Source organism: Sabethes cyaneus, chromosome 2 (genome assembly GCF_943734655.1).
Source record: "Sabethes cyaneus chromosome 2, idSabCyanKW18_F2, whole genome shotgun sequence".
Classification (NCBI taxonomy): domain Eukaryota; kingdom Metazoa; phylum Arthropoda; class Insecta; order Diptera; family Culicidae; genus Sabethes; species Sabethes cyaneus.
In genome coordinates, this window is record NC_071354.1 from 113,916,707 (window position 1) to 113,938,060 (window position 21,354).

Here is a 21,354-nt window from a genome sequence, read left to right on the forward strand (position 1 = left end):
ATTTCTTGTATTTTAATTTGATGACCAGTTTGGATCGTGGATGTTTCGAACGTAAAAATTTATTTCAAATTAAGCTTAAGTTTTATTGCTTTTCCACTGTTAAAAACTTAACAATATCTCTCAGCACTTGTGACGTGGTACAATCTGGTAGTTTATTCACACATGCCTTTCCCGTACCCCCCAATCCACTAACACGTGGATCGATCGGTAACGTCCCAAAGTGGGGCACTTTTGCAAGTTCTGCCAACGCTAATCCACCTCCCGAAGAGAATACCCAAGTAACACTTGCAACATGTTTTTTAGAAAAATATTCAGAAAACAGTTGCATTTAAATATTCCGTAAGTCACGTCGAGTGTCACTTTGCTCGACAGGCCTATTTTGGTATTTCGTAAGTCACACTCGACAGATTTCGTCGAGTTACTCGACAGAGCCGACTACTCGAAAGTTAGTGACTGAACTGTCACCAAGTGTCGAGTGAGTTTGTTTTGTTTTGGTCGTGCGTCGTGCCGCTGCCGGTTAGTTTTCTTTTCGATTTCGATTGAACTTCGACAATTAATTGTTTAATTGTTTGCTAATGCAATATTTTTTGAGATGAAAAAAGTAGTTTACGTTGCGTTCGTCTTCATATTGCTGGTGAATTAGTTTTAAAATTGTTAGGTCGCGTTTTGTTCTCCCGGTGATTCAAAAAAGTTGTGCGAAACAAAACACCATTGAAGGAAGTTCCCGGAGGCCACCGAAAGCCCCAGTGAAAATCGTTGCTTTCCTTTCTGGCTGATCGATAGAACTGCGGTAAATTTTAATTGTTTGCTAATTCATCGCAAAATAAATAACATCCCGTTCGTGTTGCAGGTGCATTAGTTTTAAATTTGATATTGAGACTTAAAACCAAAACAAATTTGAGTACCAGAATAGTGGACAAAATCGATAGGAGGCTGGATAATATCAAAGCGCATCCTCCACAACGCAGCGGTAATCGTGGAAGAATCTATCGTTCCGGCGCCGGTGATTGACAAAGGTCAAGCCGTCCACATAATGGAATTTCCGGTGGCGGAGGTTTCTGTTCAATTCGTGTTTCGTCAAGTGGTGGCGGTGGTGTCTAAAGAGGTGCTACCGCGGCAGGATTCAACGTTCGAAATAAGGGCAACTTAAAAAGCATTTAGAAGCATGGTACGTACAAAGGAGCTAGCACGAGTTGCCTTTTGGTGATAGCCGGGCTTGGAATAGGCAAACCTGGTGGACTGGCCAGTACCAAGTTGATAATTTCAAATCTGGACTTCGGCATATCAGAGATCAGTGATAACCGATCGGGTAGATAACTAGGTACAGCAGATGTGTTCGAACGTCGAACTGAAGCAATGAAACAGTACAATGGAGTTCCGTTGGATTGACGCCCGATGTGCATACAGCAGATAGCGAGGAGGGCGCAACTAAACGAACCGTCGAGGTGGAGGCAAAAGCGGCATTCCCGTCGGCAGCAACCGGAAACCAAAACAGTAGAAGAATTAGATACTTAACTAGAAGCATCAACGAAGAACGTGACATCGTTATCATTGGAGCGTATAATCCTAACCACCCCGGACACAATTTTTGTTTGTGTGACTAATTGATGTCTTAAATGAATTAAAAACTTAGCAAATTAGTATGATAAATGAATTATTAAGAGATAATGCGAAGAAGATCGATGTACAAGTATTGTACCGTCACTGAAGAGATATGATAAAGCAACAGCTAATTATTTACTGTAATGAGGACAAATGAAATTTATTTAGAGGACCTCATACAAACTACCTTATTAATTCGTACTCGGTAATAAAAATTGATTTAAGCATTCAGCCACACAATTTAAAATTATTCTATTATAAAGGAAAATATGTTTAATTCAGAAAAGGTTGCATTGCTTTTAGCAAAGTTGCATATGAGCTATATTGATAATGTTGCTGGCAGGTAACGTATTGTTTTTTTACTTGCTTTTTGTTGTCGGGAGCGGGATAGGTTTGCCGTTTTTGATAAAAGTGGATATTAGTCATCAATGAAACATGTGTAGACATCAGTGTAATCTATATTTTCTGGAATGAATATTGCATAATTTTTTTAATTTACACTGCTAAAAATTTACAAACTTTGTTATTAAGCACCTCTCCCAGTTGGCTTCGAGGTACGATGTTGGTCCAACAAGCTAGTCGTAGTATGTTCGCATCTCGGCTGGGAGGTGCTGTTATAGAGTCAGTGGGATCGTTGCACGAGCCCTGTCATCAGAGCCGGCGTTACAGCTCGCGAGGCCCTGTTCAGATTAAGCAGCGAGGCCCTTCTTTGTATGCCAGAATGACATTGTGGTTTGTGGTTTGTGTTAAAAGGCCACCGTGGTAGTCTTAATGATCGGCTTTCGTGGCCGGCTTCGATTGCTGCACACAGTTTACGGATCGCTCGTACTTATTAACGAAGTTGACCTAGATAGTAGTAATCCTGTGTCCCAATTCGGTTTATTAACTCACGGTTAATAAAATCAATGATCTTTCGGGATTTGAGTTCTATAGTCGCCGACTATTAGTCGGTATGGAGTAAGAATGAAACTAAGAAGAAGTTATGCCTCGATAAAGCAAGAATCCCGCAATTGCAGACCAGATTTTTTTTTGTATGGACTCATCACTGCGACCAGTATAGTTAGATCTATTGTGATATCGCCCGGGTGTTTGCTGTATGACCTGCACTGCATTTATTTGCTATAATCGCTATTGAGTGAGCGATATGCTTATTGAATTTCATGCGTGCTTGTGTGTAATTGGGGTTTACCCTTCTTTCAATGCTTTCTCTACTTTACCCACCTTGTTCCACATGATAGCGCTGTCCCCAATTATAGCCATCCCTGGCACTGCACACCAGTGCATTTAACTATAAGGGTCTCATTTTGCACTGTCAATAGGCCTTATCGGGATAACATAGAATGCAGCATTAAGGAAGGGCAAATGAGGGGCCTGAGAATAAACCCATACTAAAAGTCACTTTGAACATCGAATGGCTTGATTCTACTAAGATTCGAACCCACGACCATTCGCTTGCCAAAGCAGACTCGGTAACCTTGCGGCTACAGAGCCCCTCTTGCAGACCAGATGCGCTGAACTTTCAAGTCCAGAGCTACAAAAATGGAACGTGTCGGTATCATCCGATATTCTTTAAATGAAAAAGAACGGGACGTCCCATGATTGTGCGTAGCTTACTGTTAAACTATTTAGTCTACTACTACATGACCTCCAAGAACATGACCGTACGCAGTAACTTTTCCCAGCACAGAATCACCTGGACCTGGACACCTGGAGGTCAATAAATTAGAATCACATATCGACGTTTTGATCGACAGTTGGCTCTTCGAAACGAAATGTGTCGGGATAAGCAGTATGGCAGTAATTTGACGGACGATTTGGAGGTGATCGACAGGTGAAAGCAGCACTTCGACGAACATCTGAATAGTGCTCAGGCTGAGAACCATGGCGGCGGCGAAAGCAATTTCAACGGTGCAACAACAAGTCAGTTAGAAAATATGGCATCGGAACGGAGCCTATTAAAATGGGACCAGGAAAGCTGGCCGTTTGTATGCACCGGCTCATGGAATTTGGGATACGGAACAGCTACCGGAGGAGTAAAATGATGGGGTTATCTGCCTGATCTATACAAGTTGGACTGTGAGAACTATCGAGTGATCACCGTTTTCAAAGCCGCCTATAAAGTGCTGTCGCAAATCATTTTCCGTCGACTATCACCAATTGCGAACAGATTTGTGGAAACTTATCAAACGGGCTTCGTCAAAGGTCGGTCTACAATGGATCAAATATTTACACTCCGGCAGATCCTCCAAAAGGATCGTGAATACAGAGTTCCCACGCACCATTTGTTCGTTGACTTCATAGCTGCGTGTGATACCATCGACCGAAAAGAGCTATGGAAAAACATGGACGATAACAGCAGCATTAGGAAGCTAATCAAACTGATTCAATCAACGATGGATGGTACGTAGTACTATGTTCGGATTTTGTGTGGATTGTCAAGATCATTCGAATCACATAGAGGGCTTCGTCAAGATAATGATCTCGTTTGCTGTTCAACATAGCGCTACAAGGTGTAATGAACCGAGCGGATATCAACACTAGGGGCACGATCTTCAACTTCTAGTCAATTCGTCTGCTTTACCGATGACATGGGTATTATCGGTAGAACATCTGAGGCGGTGGCTGAACAGTATACTATAGAATAAAGCGCGAAGCCGTCTAAAACAAAGTACATGCTGGGCAGCGGAACCGAGTACAAGACGCTTATTAGACCGGTTGTTCTCAACAGGCATGAAATATTGGACAATGCTTGAGGACTTGCGAGTGCTCGGAGTTTTCGAACGGCGACTGCTAAGAATGATCTTCGACGACGTAAAGGAGAACGGAGTATGGAGGCGGAGGATGAACCATGAACTCGCATAGCTCTATGGCGAGCCCAGTATCCAAAAGGTGGCTAAAGCAAAGGTGGTGACTACCCAGCAAAGGTGGTGTTTGCCTCAAATCCTGTAGGAACAAGGCAACCAGGAGCGCAGTGAGCAAGATTATTGGACCAGGTGGAGCACAGCAATCTAGTGGAGAGTAGGGTAACCAACGTATTTTGGACCCTATCAACAGCTGTACATAATTTGCACACTTCCATTTGATTTTGCTGTAAGTGTCCAAATTATGTACAGCTGCTGATGGGGTCCAAAATAGGTTCGTTACCCTACTCGATGTCCAAGGAATTCTACCATTTTGTTAAATCAACGTTTTCTTGTATCATATTTTTTTTCGCTCTTGCAACTCATGGTGGAACTGCATTTGATGCATAGACTGAGTACCTGACTGTTAAGAACATACATCCAATGGGTGGTTACAACCGAACTAACATCGGTAACAAGAGCATCAGAAAAAAATTCATTTATCAATCATTTCGAGAAAAAATAGCTTTACCTACGTGCCTAAATGAATACCCATCGTCCTGATTTTGGTCAATTCTTCGATCTTGTTGGCCGCCTTTCGAGCTAGATCTCGCACCATCCTTCATAAAACTGATTTAAGTCTATTGCTCTGTTTTTGAAACCTTTACAACCAATCTCAATTAATTGACGTTTGACTGCAGTATTTTAAACGCCTTAGCGGAAGACGAAAATTGAAATTTAAAAAAAATCACGATTGAATTACACTATTAAAGTTTTCTTTAATTTCAATAATTGACGTTTGTTAAAGTAGCGGTTGGGTTGGCAAATGTATCAATGCTATTTACTAAGTAGTAACTAATAAAACGAATACGATTTTCTTAAAACAAAAAATACGCTTACAGTTTGGCTACCATTTTTCGCTGTGACCATTACAAAGTTTCTCAATTATTCAAATTTAATAATTTATAGCAACAGCTATTTTTTTATTTTTAGCTTCAGTTCCATTAGTTGCTGGGTTGGCCTTTAAGCAGTCCATTTCTCAGTTGTTCGGCGGCACCATTTTCGAAAGTTCCTTTTCCATTTTCCATTTTCCTTGACCTGATACAAAAGTTTCAAACTAACAGGCTACCGTAAGAAATAAACAAACAAATTACAAATTACAAATTACAAAGTTCTTCCTTTCAGTGATATGTGGACGCCCAGCGTCAAAATGAACACGGTTGCCTGGGTTGCCATTTGTAAGAAGAACATTTATGGATATGTATTGATCGACGTATTGTACACCCGAAGGTACAGAACTCGACTGAATAGCGGTGGTGCATTATCGAACACGGACAGAAAGGAAGAGATGATGCCCTGCACTTCAGCGGGTACCATTTTAGAGATTATCGACCGTAGAGCTACCAAACGGGATACCACGTACAGCGGCTAACCTGCATGAAAATGTAGAACAAGCGTGCCGCCATCGCTCTAATCATTATCCCGGTGCAACTCCAATTGATCTCGTACTCAGACAAGTTGCATCCAAAATTGTTATTCTAATGGTTCGATCTGCCATCATTGTAACATCGGAAATGTACCCGAAACGGAGAATATTGCAATGCCAGCTCGCGTTAAGGCACTAGGAATGGTCGCAGTATAAATAATATATTCACTGGCAAACTAGTCATATGGGTTCACAACAATCAATACGCGATAGATTAGTTTTTGTTTTAGACCCACAATTAGCGGTAGTTTACGATTGCGTTGATCGGACCAAGCATCTAAAAACAACACCGGAATGATCGAAACGTACATTGTTTAGCATCTCAGAGGAACACGTAGAGTTCTCTATGTTGTTAAAGATATCATGCGAAAAGCCGTGATTCACGGTGCAGACTTGGTACAGACAGAATACCTGTTCGACCATCAATGTTAGCATGAAAGCCATCATATATCATACATCGACGGTTCAACGGTAAATTGTCGGTACCATTGCTTCCTCCCGGCGTGGGTAGTCTCAATCTTATTCCATTCCTCCTGTCGCCTGATATTTTTCCTCTTTCCAGCTTTAGATCTGAGTTGTAACGTTGTTCAAATCCCAAATTTTGTGTGAGTAGCGCAAGTGCGGCATAACAGGATTTTCCGGTGCCTTCAGTACTTTGATAATATTGGCCCCAGCTGTCGCGGCTGATTTTACCAGTGAGATGTAAATGATGGATTACCCTGCGGGCAATAAATAGGGTTGCCAAGTCCGAAAATTTCAAAAACCGGCCGGTCGGTCCTTCAAAAATTGCGGGGGGGGGGGGGGTTGTGGCAGCATATTACAAGAGGATTTGCCTGTAATGTGTAATTATTATTATTATTATTATTAACCACAACGAACATTGCATGGGTTATTGAAGATACTAGAAGACAACTAGTTGCTTCTGGTGCTGGTGAAAAATTTAATGTATATTACCGCCAGAAGCAAAGTACTGTTACTAAAAAACTGGCTATCTTCAATGATCCACTGCTCAGGATTGCTAATACATTTACCAGAAAATTTAACAAATCAGGTAAAAAGTACCAATCCGGCTTCCTATGGCGGAAAACCGGCCTTTTTGCAGGATTGACCGGCTACCGGCTTTGCAGGTGAAAAACCGGCCGGGCCGGCCAAAAACCGGCCACTTGGCAACCCTAGCAATAAAATAAGTTTATTAAAGCACTTCTATTCAGTTAATTAATCGGCACAGTATTTACCTGTTTGAATAATACCACTAGACTTGGATTTTTACTATTTAAAATGCGATATGTATGGATTGCAATAAAAAATTGAAGGTTTTACTTCCATTAGTTACAGAAACAGAAACGGTTAATCACTTTCGGCCATCAAGCGAAAACAACAACAAATACGATGTGTAGGGGTTCCCAATAGCATTGATTACAGTGACACAGCAGGAAAATGTTAACTCTGATTATTTTAATAATTAATAGAAATCTTGCTCTTGCGATTACTAAAAATACCTGTAATTACTAAAAATTGTTATTATTTAATTGTTTTATTTATTACCTATACAGGTATTGATACACGATTTCTTCGTTAAAACCAACCCATCGGCAGGCAACCATGTTTTCGCTGCCAACATCTCGTGTGTACGAAAATGAGATAGCATGTCAGCACTGCGTTTCACGCAACTGCCAGCAGTATGATTTGGGCCCGCTGTCAAATTTTGAGCCCATCAGGATATGCTGTCGCTGACGTTCACTGCAGTTCGTTATAGAGATGTCGATGGGGTGGTTAAAACCGTTAAAACTTTGAAGAAATTTTCGATTACTACGCGCTTGTACGCATGACTGGAAACCCCTTGAACGATCTGTTGCGCCGAGAAATATTTCAGAAACATTTCGAAAACTTTCACCACGATAGCTGACATTCGAGCAAGTTTGTCATTTCGAGCCGATTCAGTCGACTTACAAAATGCACAATTTCCCTCGACGTGACAGTGACTCGACAGTGACTGAGTCGAGTCGAGTTGCTCGTCGTGACTTACAAAATAGGGCCCATAAATAAGTTTCATGGAAAACAAGATGTTATAAAAATGTTTTATTTCTGACGCCGATGTTTTCAGCCAGAATGACAGGTTGAAGTTGTATTTCGGTCAATTCGGTGGTAAAGCTAAGCTTTTATCGATCATTTACAACTACGTATTCGCGACTACGAAAGTAAAACAGATTTTTAAACCTATTCGCACTCACACGAAAACCCACGCCGAATCGTCAAAACTTGCATGAAAACAAAAGCAAAAATACTCCCTTCTCTTTTTTTCTCACACAAAAATCAAACAAATATCAGCAACTTCGTAGTGGCGAATTGCCTGCATAGGGTGTTTGCAGAGTGCATATGTATTGGAGATCTGTTGGGCAGGCAAAAGTGACAGCTCCATATAAAACACACGGGCTGGAAAGAGCAAAATTTTTTAAATGGTTTATTTTCTTTATTTAAAACAGAAATTACAAATTGCTTCATACATATGGCAAGGTAATATATCTGTTTACTAAATAAAAAAATTATTTTCAACAAATAAGCTAAGACGCGGTAGCAATGATCAAAAATGTAACTATGACCTATGTTAGCGGGATGAAACTAAACAAATATCAATAGCCAGTACCCAGATAACACAAAATCGTAATAGAAAGTTCACATTAAATCGTTTTCATGTCAATTTCACATTGGAATTGTATAATGATTAGAGTATGTCAAATCGAAGTGAACATTAAGTTGTTTTGCAGTCGTGCGTGTCCTCATATACAATTCATGACTGTGAATTATAAAGCAGTATAGACAATTGCAATATTTGATTATATCTTAATCATATATTCAGGAGTATTTAGTTGCGTGTTATAAAAACTACGCAAAATAGAATTACAAATAGTTGTCAAAATTTTCGCACGTATATCGCCTCCACTTTGGTACATATATGTTCTTATATGGCGTGAAATATAACTTTTTCGTTCAGATATGATTTCGTATATCTCAGTTGCAATCGAGATATACAAACCAAATGGTTTACTGGGTAGTTGCTTTCGGCTAAGAAAGCAATTTATTATGCTAAAACCAATTTTATATTCCGTTACTTTCAACTTGGCCTATGCCGTATACTGCTTCAAAAATCAGTATATTTGGGACACCGATTTAACGCGAATTCACCGAGACCCTAGTTACCAAATGTCAGCATATATTTCAGGGAACATTTGTCAGTTATTTTGACTATTAGTTGCTTTAAAATGATGAATAATTTTAGAAAAAATGATAATTTTATCCAGCACGTTTTTGCTGCATCGAATAGGAAAATATGCAATGTGTGCCCAACAGATATCTTGCATGTGTGTGTAGCAAAAGCCCTATTCGGCTTTTTCCCAGATAACACAAAATCGTAATAGAAAGTTCACATTAAATCGTTTTCATGTCAATTTCACATTGGAATTGTATAATGATTAGAGTATGTCAAATCGAAGTGAACATTAAGTTGTTTTGCAGTCGTGCGTGTCCTCATATACAATTCATGACTGTGAATTATAAAGCAGTATAGACAATTGCAATATTTGATTATATCTTAATCATATATTCAGGAGTATTTAGTTGCGTGTTATAAAAACTACGCAAAATAGAATTACAAATAGTTGTCAAAATTTTCGCACGTATATCGCCTCCACTTTGGTACATATATGTTCTTATATGGCGTGAAATATAACTTTTTCGTTCAGATATGATTTCGTATATCTCAGTTGCAATCGAGATATACAAACCAAATGGTTTACTGGGTTTTTGCTTTTGTTTTACGCAAATTCTGACTTCTGAGTCTGACAGTTCGGCATGGGTTTTCGTGTAAGAACGAACAGGCTTAAAAATCTCTTTTACTTTCGTAGTCGCGAATTGAACAGCGGGCGAAGCGATGATGACGATTAGTACAGCGCGGATCAATAACTTTGACACATTTTCGCAACATTGCAATATTTTATTGAGCTTAAATGCTCCAATTTATGAGTTTTCCGAGTATTTTTTGAGCGCAATTTAAGTTCTTTCACAAATAAACATTAACTGTGAATCATTTGTAAGTTAATGCAAAACAAAATGCATATAGTAAAGCTTTTCATTGGTTTCGAATTTTTCGGCAATCTGTGTGCTTATTTGTACGCAATCTTGTATAAACAGGGCCGATGACTGCGCCAAAATATAATGAAATAGATCATTATTTTTGTGCCGTTGAATGATTTTATGTACAAAAGGGACATATAACATAATTAATATGAAATATCCCACCGGTTTTCAAAGAGTTTAGCATGTTTTGTGAGATTGTCAAAAAATGATATTTATTTCGATTCTACACAACTTTTGCTTTTAAAAGTATATCTTGAGCGCATCAACTTTTCGGAAGTAGAATGGCAAAGTACACGATAAATTTAAAATCGCACTTTAGTTTGGGTTATTTGAATTGTAGCCTGTTGCTTTGAGTGATTGATGAATTAGCGAAATGTATTGTCAATTGCAAGGAAATTTTTACCATCCAAAGTGCGATACCGCTCATAAAAGTGCTATTTTGCATTAAATCGTTTCGGTATCTTCGGCGCACTTTTTCGTTATCTTCCAAGCAATAAGTGCGCCGAAGATACCGAAACGATTTAATGCAAAATAGCATTTTTATGAGCGATATCGCACTTTGGATGGTACAATTTTCCTTGCAATTGACAATACTTTAGCCATTTTATCTTGCGAAAAATGTCTGTCATTATTTTGCTTGTAAATGTACATATAACTTCGGGGAAATATCAGAAAAAAAATTCCTGTCAACAGCGCGATTAGGCTTTTCTGTTGGTATAAGGTTTTGCAAGGTGACGTCACGAATGAACCGGAATGAACTCAATTCACCCATTTGACATCCACTCGTGGTTTGTTTACTATTTGTTAGGCGAACGCGATATGCATAAATTGGAGTTAAACGTTTTAAAAGCGTATTATTCAGCAGTGTCGCCCTCCAAACTACTTGGAATGGCAGTTTTTGTGCTTTTCTGACTTGCCGTTAAGATCTTAAGCAATATTCAGTTTCAACATGTTAACCCATGTTCCAAGTCCATGTAAACAAACCACTGATAGAAGTCAAAGAAGTGAGGTTATGCTCGCCCGTGCAAAACCTTATTGGTAGTACGAAAACCATGCAACGCATAGACGTCACTTTGAAATATTTCACAAACATGTTACATTTCAAGAGCAACATTTCAAATAGGCCGAAGTCAAAACTGACAGTTTCGAGAAAATCGATGTTGAAACTTGAGCATCATTTTTTAACTCCTTATTTGATATAAACAGTGCTGCTTAGAATTGAATGTCACATTATGATGCAAAAACATAATAGTTTAATGTGTAATGCAACAACTAGCAGAAAAAAACATTGATTTACTTTGTAATTTGCAAAATCTGCGTTTGGCCGTTTTCGGAGATCATTCGGTAATACGACTTTTTCATAAGGCTGATTTGATTATCGATTGTTGATGGGGCCTTTGACATGAGGCTTTTATTTACTGTCAGTGGTGATATGATTTTGGTGTTGGGCCGATTTTTAGACAGCGTTTCGCGTTTGGCCTTTTTTGCTGGCTAGAAAAGGTTAAAAATTCGTGACTGGGACACCGATCAGCTTTATTATTTCTACTAGAAAAGTTGGGGTTTAATTTTATCGGCAAATCTGCCACCGTTGAACAGGTTTGTGAAGCAGAACGTGTTACCCGTGAGGTGCGGCAGTGCGGCAGTCGCTATTGGTAGTGTGAAGCAGCAGCAGTTCATTCATTTAGCATTTCTAACTCACCACAGCGGGCAAGTGCATCACGCCTTGGCAGTTCAGCGATAGTAAATGTCTCGGGCGCGCAACTAACGAACTCTGTCCGGTTCCTCCACAGGTGATATATATATACAGCGAAATAACTTTTTTCGTGTAAGCGGAAAAGTAACAAATTTTTGTTGCCGCGCAGGCTTAAATACTGAACATGTCGTGTCTGTGAATGACTGTGTTATTTATGCAGGTAGCATCGTATTGTTTTTTTTGGTCGTCCGTCGAGTCTCTCGCGCAATTGTACGGCGGGGATCATCTTCGCAGCAGCAGCAAGCAGCAGAAATCCCACAACAAAAATAGGGCCGAATGCAAAACAAAACATAAACTGTGTATAGGCTTTTTCATACAGAAGGGCCAACGCACAAAATGAAAACTTTGTTGCCAGTTTTCACATAAGGCTTTTTCAAATTTGCTTTTTAAGACTTATAAAGTTTTCAAATCGCTATGATGTTTGGTATTATTATAGATACTTAAAAAAGCTTTAAATATAACCAAAAAACCAGTTTTTTTATATTTTGCACTTGGGCCCTATTGAAATGTTGCTCTTGATTTTAGCTCGTTTCTTGCGCTGTTTCAGTCTTAATCAGGTCGTAACTAAGTATCGAGAAACTAAAGGTCAGCAATTCGATTTGTTTTAAATCTGTTGCAAATTCTTATTTAAAACCAAATGTGTTACTTGGGTATCGGGAGTACATTCGGCACAATTGGGACACACAAAGCCGCTCATATTCTCTACAATCCCAATGATCGGTATCCCAGTTTTCTTATAGAAAGTTACCTCCTTTCGGACGTCTTCCGAGGCCATTTCCTGAGGCGTTGTCACAATCTGCGTTTACTCCCTTCAAGTTTTCCATAACGGTGATGTGTTCGTCCGAAGTGCCCGGAGGAGTATCGATAATGAGATAATCCAACTCATCCCAAGCGACGTCCTCTAAAAACTATTTCATCATTGCAGTCTTCTTGGGTCCTCGCCAAATAACAGCTTCGGTTCGGCTCTTCAACAGAAAACCAATCGACATAACGGCCAGTTTCTTTTCGGCACTGGTATAAACCGGTACCCATCCTTCTTCGCATTGGTGAACATAGTGATCCTCTAGTCCTAGCAAGAATGGAACGCTGGGACCGCACAGATCAATGTCTAATAAGCCAACCTAAACGAAAGTGTTGATTAAAAAACATGATTATATTTTGCCAATTCAAATGACCACCACCACAAATAACCGGATTCCGATAAGGTTAACGCGATCTGCAAAATTGAACAATGTTTACATTTTTACATTCGAACAACAAACAATCATGAATGTATCCATAGTAACTCCGTCAGGGCGAACTCGACGCTCCTCCAATGAATGTCAAAAGATTGTGCCCACTTGTGCTCAATATCCGCCATTATCGCTCGTGGAAAGCTGGATAGGTATTGTCAATTGCAAGGAAAATTCTACCATCCAAAGTGCGATATCGCTCATAAAAGTGCTATTTTACCTTAATCGTTTCGGTATCTTCGGCGCATTTTTTCGTTATCTTCCAAGCAATAATTGGGTCCTAAAGCCCTATGTCGTTTTTAGCTTGAATCGATGAGGTTAGGGTTAGGAATACATATTTTGATATTCAATTTTATATTTTTAGGCTATTGCCGTTAAAAACCTTTTTTTTTAATTTTGTGAAATTTTGAACAAAAAATTAACATTTGGGCAACCTTATATAGACAAACTATAGTTGTGCATGGTTGTGTCAAGCGGTGTCTAGACAACACGAATTATAAAAAGAAACCATAGTATGTCTTGAAATGTCACGGAAAACTTTTTGTTTACCTTCACGCTCATGTGATAGTGTGTCAAAAAGTCAAAAGTTGCAAAGTCAGGAAATGGCTTGGCAATCGCGACCTAAAACATTTTCTGAGTTTACAACTCATTTTCCGGTTCCGGTCATCTCAGTTTAATTAAGGCCTTTGCCAAAATCAGCAATAAGCGTAGTGACTGCACTTGGTCACAGCGTGGATGGCTTCAGTTTTCGCATGCAACACCCGCCATCGAGATGCGACCGTGTTTGGTTAGAAACGCACAGAAATTTTTGGTCTACCGTTCGCCCTACTGCTGATTCACATCGGAGTAGCAGAACATACCAATCTGATTGATAATACGGTGCCAGTTTCGGTTGGCGTTTTTTTTTTCATACTATTCTGCGGGGTCGATTGTACCGAGATTATACTGTTGGCCATCAGTTTGACATCGTTTAGTCATTCTTAGCGCAAACTAGATTTGGACAAAGTCTAGCACCGTGAATCGATGGATTGGAATACATTGCCCGAATCAAAACTTTTATCCGATAACTAGTACAAATTTGATGTTCCACTTCCTCACGACCAGCAAAACGCAGACAAGCACAAGAGACAACTGCGAAGCTGTAACTGTCAAAACGATCAGCTGCTCTAATGTCAAACCAGAGTTGCCAGTGAGAAAAAGTTATCATTGTTGCCAGAAACGTGTTATTTTCGTTATGTCAAGGAAGATCTCTAATGTCAAGGGAGAATAAATTACAATATTTTTGTTTTTTAATTTTTTAGTGCTCTGCATCTTTTTAAAAAAGAAAAAACTATACTCTGGTAGTCATAATGGGAAGCTTTATCGTTCCTTCTAAAAAAATCATCATTTTATCACAAATTTTAGGACCCAAATGCGCCGAAGGTACCGACACGATTTAAGCTAAAATAGCACTTTTATGAGCGATTGCGCACTTATTGATTGGACAATTTTCCTTGCAATTGACAATGCCAGGTAATCGACAAAAAGTGTGTAAAAGGTTTTTATCAAGGATTGCAATGATTACTACCTTAGATTATTATTGTGCTTCCCGAGAAAATATTTCGTTTTCCAGTTTAATATACCCAGGTAACCAATAAGCATTTCCAATGCAATTTAAATGCAAGCCAATAAGCATTTAAGTTGCCTTAAATGCTACTTAAATGCTATTTTGGCAAAATAAGCGGCTACTTTACTGCTAGCCCTCTTATAGTGCTGACAATGCTTATTTGCAGCTAGTTACCGACAAGAAGAATTTAAATAGAATTGTGAATGCCAGTTTACAACAGTTATGCAGTCAAAAGGCTGATAAACAACAACCTGCAGTATAAAACGCCAGGGATGCTAATAAACGACTGATTTACTGCTTATTTTAATGCTTATTGGTTACCTGGGTAGTTGTGCGCAAAGGTAAATCATATATTATTGACAGTGTAAGCACGTGTAAGTTTTTTATGTTTATGCTCTTATTCTTTGCTTAGATAATATTTGTTTTGTCCTATTACGTACAGACTTACAAACAACACAGTTACAATGTCTTACGTTAACCGAAAATAATAAAATTTAAATGCTGATTGCGTTTGTGAAAAATTTGTCCATGTTTGAACGGGCAAACACGAAGCAAGCTACCCTAGCATTCAGCTGATGAGCGAGAGAGAAATATTGTTGTTTTTCTCATCACTCTTGCGTTGACAGTTTCTTACGAGATTTCGTAAGAGTGTAAAAGAGATACTTTGACTGCGAGCAACCAGAACAGAGCTGCGCGCAACTGTTAGGCGCACAACTAAACCGACGAAAGAAAAATTTTAGATAATAATCGCAATAATAGTACATAGATACGCCACCCTGCGCGATTTTGCGTGGTGGTAAAGAGACATCTGCGGCGGCTGGGTGAACCACAGTTTGATGGTATTTGTAAAGCACATACACGCTAAACGTCAGCTGCTTATTTTTTGGTAAATTTTAACATAAATTGATTTTTGAGTCAGGGATTGTTCAAAGCAGATGGCTAACAATTTTTAGGGTTCAAAAAAGCAAAATAGAAAAATGCTCACGACGCGTAGGATAAGTGCGAGTCGTTTCGTTATCTCATAAGCTATTTTTGCAATATGATGTTTGCTTTTTACTACCATCTACGTTAAAAGTTTTGACACAATCATTAAAATTACAGTAATGATTGTTAATGACAATATTTTATGCTACAAGTTCATGACGGAGCGTAAAGGCCCCCATACACGTACGTACATGTTGGCCGAAAATGTTGGTGAATTCATGTTCGTCCAACACGCTCGCTTGTGTGTGAGTGCCACGAACCAAACTGGCAGAAGAAAATGTTCGGCTCGGCGCTCGGTCGGAATGAACCTCCAACATTTTGTTCATTTCCAACCCAACATATGCGTACGTGTATGGGGGCCTTAATACTTAAGGCCCCTATACACGTAAAAACATGTTGGACAAATATGATGGTAAACTCAGATCCCAGGTCAAGAAAATGTTGGGTTCGGCGCTCGACCGGAATAACCTGCCAACATTTTGTTCATTTCAAACCCAACATGCGTACGAGTATAAGGTTTTGCAAGGTGACGTCACGAATGAACGAAATTCATCCGTTTGACATCCACTCGTGGTTTGTTTACTATTTGTTAAGCAAACACGATATGCATAAATTGAAGTTAAACGTTTTAAAAGCATATTGTCCAGCAGTGTCGCCCTCCAAACTACTCGGAATGGCAGTTTTTGTGCTTTTCTGACTTGCCGTTAAGGCCTTAAGCAATATTCCCTTTCAACATGTTAACCCACGATCCAAGTCCATGTAAACAAACCACTAATAGACGTCAAAAAAGCTAGGTTATGCTCGGCCGTGCAAAATCTTATAGGGGCCTTCCCGTATCAATTGGAACGGTATTCTAACCATAATTATTATCATCTTTCATTTCATCTTTTTAGAAACATTTGTGAAATGGTTGGGTACCATATCCAAACTGTTCCCTAGAGTGACTATATATAGAGTACCAGACTTGGATTGCTGACATTTTTCGTCGTACACGTATACGCGATTTGAATTGATCGTGAATTTTTTTCCATACCGAAATCATTTCCCAATGCTCACAATAAACCACCAATTCAGTCACACATTAGTAACCCTGATGGTTTTGACAGCTACAAGATCGTATCGAAGAAGGTGGAAACCTCGGTGGAAACTTTCGTAAAACATTTAATACGCGGGTAAATATATTTAGCATCCGAGTAAAAATATGTAATACGTATAAAATATATTTATTAAATTTGAAGTGATTTGTCCCGTGAGTCTGTGTATCCAGCTTTCCACGAGCGCTAATGGCGGATATTGAGCGCAAGTGGGCACAATCTTTTGACATTCATTGGAGGAGCGTCGAGTTCGCCCTGACGAAGTTACTATGGATACATTAATGATTGTTTGTAGTTCGAATGTAAAAATGTAAACATTGTTCAATGTTGCAGATCAGCTAAAGAGGAATATAATTGAACGGACGACAAGTTTTATGGATTGTGGCTTTGCAGTTTTCGCAAATTTCAGGGAGAATGTCCAAATACGCAACGGAAAGTTTCTTATCAAGTCGAGACGCTGTTCGAGAGCAAACTTGACAACGGCTGGACCAACATGAAGTTAATGTTTGCGTTAATGTGTAATATTTCGAATGTTTAATTCGTACGATTGTGAAAAAGTATTCTGAAGCAGTGCCTTCAGCAAATTATGGCCGCAAACCACTATAAAAGTTTAAATTCGTTTAGTTATGTTTCACTTCAGCTGATCTGCAAAATTAAACAATGTTTACATTTTTACACTCGGACAACAAACAATCATGAATGTATCCATAGTAACTCCGTCAGGGCGACCTCGACGCTCCTCCAATGAATGTCAAAAGATTGTGCCCACTTGTGCTCAATATCCGCCATTATCGCTCGTGGAAAGCTGGATAACGAACTGCAGTGAACGTCAGCGACAGCATGTCCTGGGCTCAAAATTTGACAGCGGGCCCAAATCAGACTGCTGGCAGTTGAGTGAAACGCAATGCTGACATGCTATCTCATTTTCGCACACACAAGATGTTGGCAGCGAAAACATGGTTGCCTGCCGATGGGGTGGGTTCTACACTCAAAATAATCCGCACATAACTAATGGAAAATTTCCGTATGATAATCCTTATGATTATTATGTGCCACATATAAACACAATCCGCCCAGAAGTACACATGAAAATTATATGCATATGAATAGTATGTGCAAATTTTAAAGGTAAATTGTAAAAACACATATATGGTAACTGTTTGGCACATAAAGTTCATTTACTGGGCAAATGGAAAAAATCTATGTATGAAACACATAGAAACTATACGAAAAGTTTTCTCAGTGTATAGAATTGTGAACAGCCCTTAAGCTAAGTAATCGTTGCTGTTGGATACCCCTTGGTGTTCATAGTTTTTTCTCGATTTTCGTTTCGGCAGACTTTATTTTGAGCAAAATCTGGCATCTCTGAATGATTCTGTGCAATGATGCGTGGATTGGATACGTTGGATAGATAGATGAGAAAAGTTAGCATTCAACTGCTGTGTTTTTGTATAATTGCTTAAAAAACGAATTGTAACAGTTTTGTGCTTAAAACTGATTGTTGCTTGTCCAAAGGTTCTTTTTAATTATTAATTATGTACTGGATGTGATTTAAAACTGACACGGAAAAATTGTGAGTATTACTAGGACAAATTTTTAGGCTTATCGAATAAGAAGGACTGCTGCGGTACTTCCAAGTTTATGCGATGGCTTCTTTGAGCTTTAGATGATCAGTATTATCAGTATCATAATTGATGGTCATATGAATAAAAAGCATTCCTTTATTGTTCCGATAGAATATGTTTAGGGTACGTAGTGAAAACCTGCAAATCTTCCTACAGCTTCTCTTCGGGGTCAGTGTAATGTCGATTTTTACTAATTTTGTTTTATCTGTTAAGCCTTCAATGTATTGTCCTACATGCATAATCATATTTTTTAAATTCTTTAATATCAGCATGCTGAGGTTTAGCCATTTTTTGTCCAAAGTTACTGCATGGTTTACAGAAGCTTCTTTAGTTTACAGTTAAAACAATATCGCTTCATAGTAACTGTTGAAAACAAACGTTCTTAAAACACGTCTCGTCGCCTCAAAATCATTACGAACCTAACTTTTCCCCTCCAGCCACAATATATTAGTTTAACTCAAATTAAATGTTTTCACCGGTATTTGAAGAACTTTCTCTTCCTTATCAATTTTTTGAGCATCGCACAGTGGGGCACATCGACCCGACGTTCGGACAATTGCTTTACCGTTTTGAGCAATATTGTTTCTAATCACATTTCACAATAATGTTACTAAATTTTAGATATTGGTGTATTTTGAGTAATTCTATTTTAACTCGTATAGCTGGAGTTCGCATACAACTTTTCAAATATTAACTAGAAAATTAATTGTTTAATTGTTTAATTAATTAAACTTACTGAAGACAATAAAATTATAGGAAATACGGTTATTAAGATATAAATATTGACTTCAGACATCTTTTTCAGATATCCCGCTTCAAAGTATTCTGTATTGGTTAGATTGTCCGATTATTAATTATCCTATGTTCTGTAGTCATGCAGTGATAGTTCCTCAAGTCAGTCTATTTCGTTATCGGTGATTATGTCCAAAAATCTAGCTCTTTTGCTATTTAATTTCAGCGCACGTCTATATCTAACAACTGTATTAAGCAATTAGTAAAAAATGAAAATTTGTTAAAATTTCCTAAACTTATTGTCCGCTACACGTTAGCAACATGTCGGTGTAAAAGTTGGTTTGCCAATCCCCAATACCCAACAGTATTGTACTGGTGGGGTTGCAACGAAAGGCTGAAAACTGAGTGGCGCCTACATAAGGCTGAATGTACGAAAGGCTAAATAACGAATGCCTGAAATTGAGAATAAACAATGCGTACCTACGTGATACTAAAGGCAAAAACTTAAGAATTTTTTACAATTTTAACACAAATGAAAAATTATATTAATTTTTGGAATGTTTTTTTTTATAATTATGAATAGTAATTATACTAGGTGCGAGTTTTCTTTCAAATGTTAAATAGTTGCAAGCTGACGAAATCTCTTACATCTACATTAAAATTAAAACAGATTAGAACAGTGGAATAATTTCAGATTGGGTGTCGCGTGTCATAAATTGAAGTTAAGTTTACAACCAATTTCAACGAAGCACTATTACGAATTGGAATACATCCGGTTGGATTGAATACAACGAGTCTTGGTAGCCATTCTCGGGTTTGTTTCGAACTGATTCGTTCTACGTTAGCTACGCGGTGTATTAATAGAGATTGCTGACATTTAGGGCTCAAACACGGGTCATCATAAAACTTTGTTGCTATTATTTTTGCCTTCAAAAGAATCAGTACTCTTTCGTTGTATTTGTGAAAGCTGGTAATAGTATATGTGAGGTGTGCACCAAACTACTTTAAAAGCAAGGTAATGTATTCGCGGTCATTTTCATGCATTGGTGAGAAAAGAAAAAATCGAAAAAATAGTTATGAAGTTTATGATGGATTCCATGCAAACTTCAATTATTTGCAGTTTTAGATAAAGAATATGCTTCGGATTTGATATATTTCAACTATAGCGCGGTAAAATCGATTTGTTCATTCATATATTTTATTGATTTGGGAAGATTGCATAATGAAATATTACATATTTGCTAATATCTGATAGGCTCGTTGGTAAGTTTGAAGGACTGATAAGTAAATTACATAATGGTTTTCTCCTGGTCGCGTTTCATTGGTCTGTTAGATGGCTTTTGTAGACGTTTGACTGATTGTTTCTGAAACTTCTTGCATATTAAATTTCGGTTCAGTGCGCTTATCCTTATGTACGTGCGAAATTTGACGAAATATTTAAGTAGATCTTCGGGGATATCAGGATGTCTACGCTTGATTTTGGCAATGTACCTCTTTGTTCACCGATTCCTCCGATTGCTCCTTATATTGATCCACTTCAATCTGCATCTCTCGAACTTTGATGCGCCATAATGAACTAAGTGTATCGAACGTTTTTGCTTCATCACATGGCTCAATCAACGATGCAACGATGTCAGAATCAAAGATCTCGTTTTCATCAGAAATTCGACGGTCACACCGAGTGGATTCAGAACTACTTCCAGGTTTCGTTCCCTGAAGAAAAATCTGGTACAGTGGACCCCCGTTCGTTTGAACGATTCCTCATGCAAACTAACGGGGTTAGCTTTTAATTTGAACAACTGGTAACCCTAAATATGCTGGAGCTTGTGTGAACTGGCTGCCCTGTTCTTTGTTATTGTTTGGTAGTTTGATTCAGTTGGCAGTTGCAAGCAGCGAATATTTCATTCTTCGATCAGATTTCTACCATAATCGTTGGGAAAACGCATTGTGAAACAGATTAAACACGCTAGATCAGTACAAACAAATCGTGTTTATGCGCATTGTCTGCATAAGCAAATGATGTCATATTGAGAATGACATTTGAACCATTTTTAATTTGCACATCGTGCAAACCAACGGGGTTCAAATTAAAAAGTGTTCAGATTAAAAACGGTCAAACGAACGGGGGTCTACGGTATGAACTTTTATTATCGCCAAATCTCTCTTCGCAATTTCCGGATATCGAATGCTTGGTTTAGCCTAAAATATTGATGTTTTTGTTAAGGTATTTTAAAATATGTATATAATTTTGCATACCTCCAGCTTG

The 21,354-nt window shown here is 38.5% G+C and overlaps 1 protein-coding gene and 1 pseudogene across 1 annotated transcript in view; one reads left to right on the plus strand and one right to left on the minus strand.

The window, feature by feature from the left end:
• Positions 1-82: 82 nt before the first annotated feature.
• On the minus strand, positions 83-20,636 carry LOC128735895 (cytosolic Fe-S cluster assembly factor NUBP2 homolog; annotated as a pseudogene).
• LOC128734832 (protein mini spindles) overlaps positions 18,145-21,354 on the plus strand; it is a 234,428-nt gene continuing 231,218 nt past the window's right edge. Inside the window, exon 1 of the mRNA XM_053829197.1 lies at positions 18,145-18,304. The gene's annotated coding sequence lies outside the window, so the exon portion shown is untranslated. The remainder of the gene's footprint in view (positions 18,305-21,354) is intronic.